We start from the raw sequence: 6,000 nt of genomic DNA, 5'->3' as shown, positions 1-6,000 counted from the left end.
CTCTCCTTCAGCGTGTCTCCCTCCTCTTGTCTCTTGTCACCTCTCAGCGCTGCTACCCCCGCCCCTCCCTGCTTGGTGGTATGCTCCTTGTCAATCCTCACATGATTGGTTGCACAGCATCCACGTGACACCCGTAGCCAATGCCCGCAGTGCCTGCAGGTATTTTTCCTAAAGAGAAAAGTTAAAAAAAGAAGTAATAAAATAATAAAAAATAAATAAATAAATAAATAAATAAATAAATAAAAAAGAACGGCTCGCGGACGGACAGGAGCCGGCTCCCATCGTTCACTTAAAAGAGCCGGCTCTTTGAACCGGCTCGTTCGCGACCGACACATCACTAGTTTGGAGGGTGTTCAGGTGTGTTCAGGTTGGCCTATCTTAAAAGAAGTCTAATAGGAGAGAGAGAGTGTCGTCAGTCAATCAAAGTCTGTTCACGCCTACACGTGCTAAACAAGTAAAAGTGGAAACACCTGTTAGGGTGCAGCAGATCTGTTCACCTCCAGTGACACAGCCTGCAAGCTGAAGCATCCATAGCCAGCGAGGAATAAACAATGCCGGACATCTTTGTGATTTGGGAAGATCATATGTGTGGAAAGGTAACGCCTGACCGTGGAGAAAGAATGACTTTAAAGATGATGGTACTGGAGAAGTGATGATCTTTTACAGAGGCAAAACAGGTCGGTTAATGGTTGACGTCTTATGTAAGGTTCTGCAGGCTAATTTGTGAATGTGTTATAACCTAAACTTAAAAAATGACACCTTCCACGATTTTCTCAGTTGCCTGTCGACTGATTTCTTTCTAAAAGTTTCAGCACAAATCTTCTGGGACAACCTCGCACATGTCAAAAACCAACTTTTTGTGGAAAACTAGATTCTCTACATTATCTTTGTGATTTGCAAATGGTAATCTGGTTAGTACCATGGAGCCAATTATCCAAATAAAATATAGAAACATTACAGATAGTAACATTATTTTAAATATGATTGGAATTTATTTCCAGCATTCAGTCTGGTGTATGTCACTTTTGGCCAATGCCCAGGATGATGCTTGTTCACAACTATAGAGTGTGAGCATGAGCAACATGATTCTTTACAGTCAAACATATGAAACGTGAGTTTTTCTCAAAGCTGCACATGATTACGTTGTTGTCTAAGAGGCTGACTGTACCTGTGCTAAGAAACACCTATGTTTGTATGTCTGTTGTACTGTGCTTCTCCTCCAGTTTCCGTAGTCACAGTTAAATATAAGGAGCCAGATCTGAAAGCAACATGCAGAATCATTGAGTGAGTCATTTTTCTATCCTATTATATTCCTGGCTATGCTTATAGTAGCTGGACAGCATTGTGCGTCCTTTCTGGACAAAGCTTTGCTCACATCTGTAAACCTCAGGTTTAACCTGCAAGTGTCTTCTGTTGTAGATAGCCCATTTCCCTCCAGGGAGTCTGAACTAACCAATGTTGTTGATGGCCTCAAATATTTTAGGTAGTTATTCAGGTTTATGGGCCAGGTGGCAAGAACTCAAAGTACATGGCTGCAGACTTGTCTCCTGCATTGGATGACTCTGAACTTTTTATACTTTGAAAAGAAAAGAACAATGCCAATTGAATTATTTTAACCCAAGAAAAGAAATAGAAATGCTGCCACTTGTTTCATCTGGTGCTATAGTTGGATATTCTGATGATGGGGTGTCTTGTTGCTTGTGGGTACTGGGTGAAATTCAATACAGAACTGTCCAAAAAAATAAAATTTAGATTTAATCTGAAGACTATCTGGAAATGAAGTTTGTATCTTCAATTCAACATTCATATTTTATTCCCATTCGTAAAAACTTTTGCTTAGTTTGAAAGGAAATAAGTGGCCATCTTACAGAGATGCTTAAATCCCATTTCATATTGAAGTCTCATCTCATTCAAGACTTTCTTGGTACATTAAACTAACATTTCAGTCCCTGCATACCCCCATTGCTGAACAGCTGTGTCTTAGTGTAGTTACTGCGGAAGGCACTAATTATTTTGAAAAGGCAGTGATTACATACTGTGGTTAGATGCACCAAGATTAGACCTTGATGAATGGGTGGGCAGACACAGGATATTCTATATAGATATTCCCTATCATTTCTTGTAATCGAGCATTTGCGCTCACGTTTTTTTTGGTTCTGTTTTAACCAGTGCTCAGGAATTTTATCATAACGTTTAGTTAATCTGAATGAGGTGTAAAGTGACACGGGTATCATTTTTCCAGAGTGAGGATGCTGCTCATAATGTTACAGCACACTTTGTACATTCATAGCACCCGGTCAGTAAAGGCTTCTGGACAGCTTGTGTTTCTTGTGTTGTGAGGACAGTAGCAATCACAGAAAGTCAAGATAGCGGGCTTAAAATTGCACATCAAGGTTCATGACCCTCTTCTGCAGTGTGGGTACATGCAGAGTGTGGGATAATCTTTTCTTTCTGGACGTTACCACGTCACATCTTGGATGATTTCATATCTGTAAAACACCTCTGAGGGTCAAAGAAAAGACCCTCTGCCAAAGAGATGTGTATCAGGACAAGATGTAAAATAGTAAAGAAGGCTGGTCTTTGTTGCTTCTTTTTATGTAATTGTTTGTCCTGAGTAATTATAGCCTGTCCTCAGTGTTACTGGACAAGCCAGCAACATGTCAAGTTGAGAATTTTTCTGAAACAAAACAGTTTCCTTAGTTTAATGAGTGTTTTTTCTTCTTCTTTTTTTAATTCCCCAGACTTCCCTGCTAAGGTCAATTAACTGACTTGAGGAAGGACCTCTGGGACTGTCAAGTGTAACAGGAAAAAAAAAAATCACATGACAATTGCATTATACAACTGCTTAGCTGTTATGTGCAATAGATGTCCACTAGGGTGCAGTAGGACACAGTAAGAGGATTGAAGCAGCTTGCACAAGGCTCTCATGCTGATAAGGTGATGTGTTCAGTGAAAGGAGGCGAGGCTCGTACCAGCAGGAGAACCAGAAGAGAGGGGTCAAAGGAGTGAAAGGGACATGTTTAACATGGTTACCTCTGGACTGAGGCAAACATACAGGCAGCCCCTTTCCTGTTGGTACTAAAGAGTAAAGCTGGACTCGAAGGAGAAGAACACACATGGCTGTTTGACAAAAACTTACCATACCTTTTTATATAGTGTATTATCTTGCCTAAAATGAAACGCAGCTTGAATGAAACAGGTGGTGAAAAGTACAGAAGAGTTTGCTCTTTAGTTGGAAATGAACCGAAGACGTTGCATCAATGCATCAGCATGGCTGACATTTATTCTTCTTGTGCCAAAACGTTATATATGGCTTTACAAAAAATGATGCCCACATTCTCCATTTGTGGCTGTTTCTCATTTAAAGTGGGCACAACAGGCTGATCGCATGCTCAAGCCGGGCTTATTGGTCAGCAAATATTGCCAGTTTTTAAGCAAAAACTAGTTTTCCTTGTAGCCACCTCACAGATGTTCACCAATAATCACTGACCTCGGTTTAGTCTTTACTAATTCATTCCTTTTGTCTGTTGTTTGGTGTTGTGCAGGTAACATAAAGTTAATTCATGGAAAACTGTTGTCTGCTCGTGCCTAAAAATAAAAAAAAAGGATTAATGAGTGTGTTGAGATTGAACCAAATAGTGAATGTGCTGTAACACCAAAACTATTTGCTAAAAGATGGTAACGAGCTCAGTAAAACTAAACACATTGGTTATAATTTTCTACGACTCTGTCTATGGAAGGCTGCCTTTACATGTAATCATCTGAGTCACTGATAATATTCAGTATATTGATTAGGAGAGTTTTTAAAGGATCAGTTTTATTCTCTTTATTATGGTCCAGCATTTATTTTATTAAACTCATCTCAGGTCTGTGCACCTTTCAACCTACAAAGGGGGAAAAAAAAGGAATGAAGACGTCTGGACGACAGCTGACATACTGCAGTGGTGTTTTGCTTCGCAGGAATTACTTCCACTCTGTTTTCAAACAGGCAACACGTAAGTTCCAGCATGTCCAGCTGTATTATTAACAACCAAACATTGTACGAATCATAGTATTAGCATGGTTACAACTGAGTAACCATGCTGTTGTTTCTGCTTTTGTGACCCAAGCGGATGAATCATTTCTAAAACTTCTTAGTGAAGTATCAACTCCAAGTAAACACAGTCATTTTCTGCAATCTTACTACCATCCTAGAAGTATCTCGTTGCTTGGCCGAAGGACCTGATATTTATACAAAAAGCATCTGTTTGACATTGGAAAATTATGATGAAATTATGTGATTATGTTTTTGTGTAGCAGATACCAAGTCAGTTTGGTTCAATGTATTGTTGTCTTAAGAGTCTCATACAACTGAGTCTTCTCGTGTTATGTCATGACTGATTCTTTCTTTGACTATTTTTTTTTTCAATTTCAGTATTTTCGTGTGTCCTGTTTACTTCACAGCACAGGAGCTATAATTCATTGTCCCTGGAGGATGATTCATAATGTTTTTGTGACAATGTGAAGTCACTATTACTTAAATAGCACAAACCACTTGTTTCACAGGGCTTCACTATTCATGCAACATGTGACCTCATCTGTCTTTAGTCTCTTCCAATATGGATCCCTCTCCATGGAGGGATAGACAGACTGTACACTTAGTGTTGTATGTACAGTGTGAATTGCAGTATCAGTACAATTCTAATATGGATGTAGAGCATCAAGCTTCTTCCAGGTGTGCTGGTTGGACCTGGACCAAAAAAAAAAAACTCCCCTATACCTCTGAGACCTGGAAAGAGGACAAACTACAGTTTCAACATCAACCCATTAACACTGCTTATCTCAGTGCCGTGTTGTGCAGGGCTGTCCCAGCACTTATTGGGCAAGTGACCCTTGGCAGATCTCTCCAGTCTATCGCAGACCTGACACATGACAGACAACCATTCACACCTGCAGGCATTTTACGGCCTCTACAGACAGCATGAAGCTCACAGAGCACATGACAGCAACCTTCAGAATGTCACTGTATTGTACGCAAGAGTTAAAGCGGTCGTGCAACTTTTCTACCTTTTTAAAATAACAGCATCAGTAGTATGTTGGTGCTACACTGACTTGTAATCAATCTAAATCACAAAGCACCAACTACTTTGGTGAAACTGGAATATATCTTATGGAGAACATTTTCCTCTATGATTAACAGAGCTTCAGAGATGGACAGTAAAGTAAACTGCTAGGAATTGTAGCTGCTGTTAGGTAATGCTACCTCATTTAGCCCTAACGTTACTGAATGTTGGCATTTACTCTGGTAGCACATGAGCTTTGTACTGCCAGAAGAAGGATGTTTTCAGGTCCAGGATGGGGGAGGGGGTGCTGATGGAAACGCGGCGCCGGTGTTGTGCCAGAACCTGAGTCGCAATATAACCGGGCTCAGCAGCCTTTATGGAAATAGCTAACGGCAGAGGACTACAAAAACAACGCTAAGAAGCTAAGAAAAGAAAAGGACAGAATGAGCGGGCAAGAAGCCGCCAGAGAAGAGTAAATCTGGGACTGACTTTTAGTCGTTGGTGAAATAAAAGACTGCTATGTCTGGTGTCGTTGCGCTTGCTTGATATTTGGCTGTCAGCAAAGTTGTCGACTCACTGGGTTCGTCGTATCATAAATAATATAATCAAAACAAATACACGTGTACAATTGTTCATATTTACGAACAACTGGAGGCGCTAAATCGCTGTACCACATTTTACATCATGTTCTTACTCCCCAGAAGATGAACTCTCTGCTCCTCTGCGCCACCATCAGGACAAAATGTCAACTTTTCACACAAGTCAGTGTTTGCTCCAAAGAGAATAACCCTCTTTTCTAATAATATTAATAATAAATTATTATATTAATATGTATGCTATAATAAATTGTTTCTTCTATTTGACAATAATTTATGCACGCTTCAACAACACATACATTATGTCTAATAAAGGTCAATGAATTTAATTGAGAGAGAGAGAGAGAGAGAGAGAGAGAGAG

General features: G+C 39.9%; 1 long non-coding RNA gene across 1 annotated transcript; it reads left to right on the top strand.

Moving 5' to 3' along the window:
- The first annotated feature begins 345 nt into the window (after positions 1–345).
- Positions 346–3,210, top strand: LOC109142665 (uncharacterized). Its single transcript, XR_003464143.1, has 3 exons — positions 346–677; positions 1,224–1,284; positions 2,742–3,210. It is a non-coding gene; the product is annotated as an uncharacterized LOC109142665 (long non-coding RNA).
- The last annotated feature ends 2,790 nt before the right edge of the window (positions 3,211–6,000 follow it).

The sequence above is a fragment of the Larimichthys crocea genome, chromosome XVIII, assembly GCF_000972845.2.
Source record: "Larimichthys crocea isolate SSNF chromosome XVIII, L_crocea_2.0, whole genome shotgun sequence".
Classification (NCBI taxonomy): Eukaryota; Metazoa; Chordata; class Actinopteri; family Sciaenidae; genus Larimichthys; species Larimichthys crocea.
This window is presented reverse-complemented; position numbering and strand designations above follow the sequence as displayed.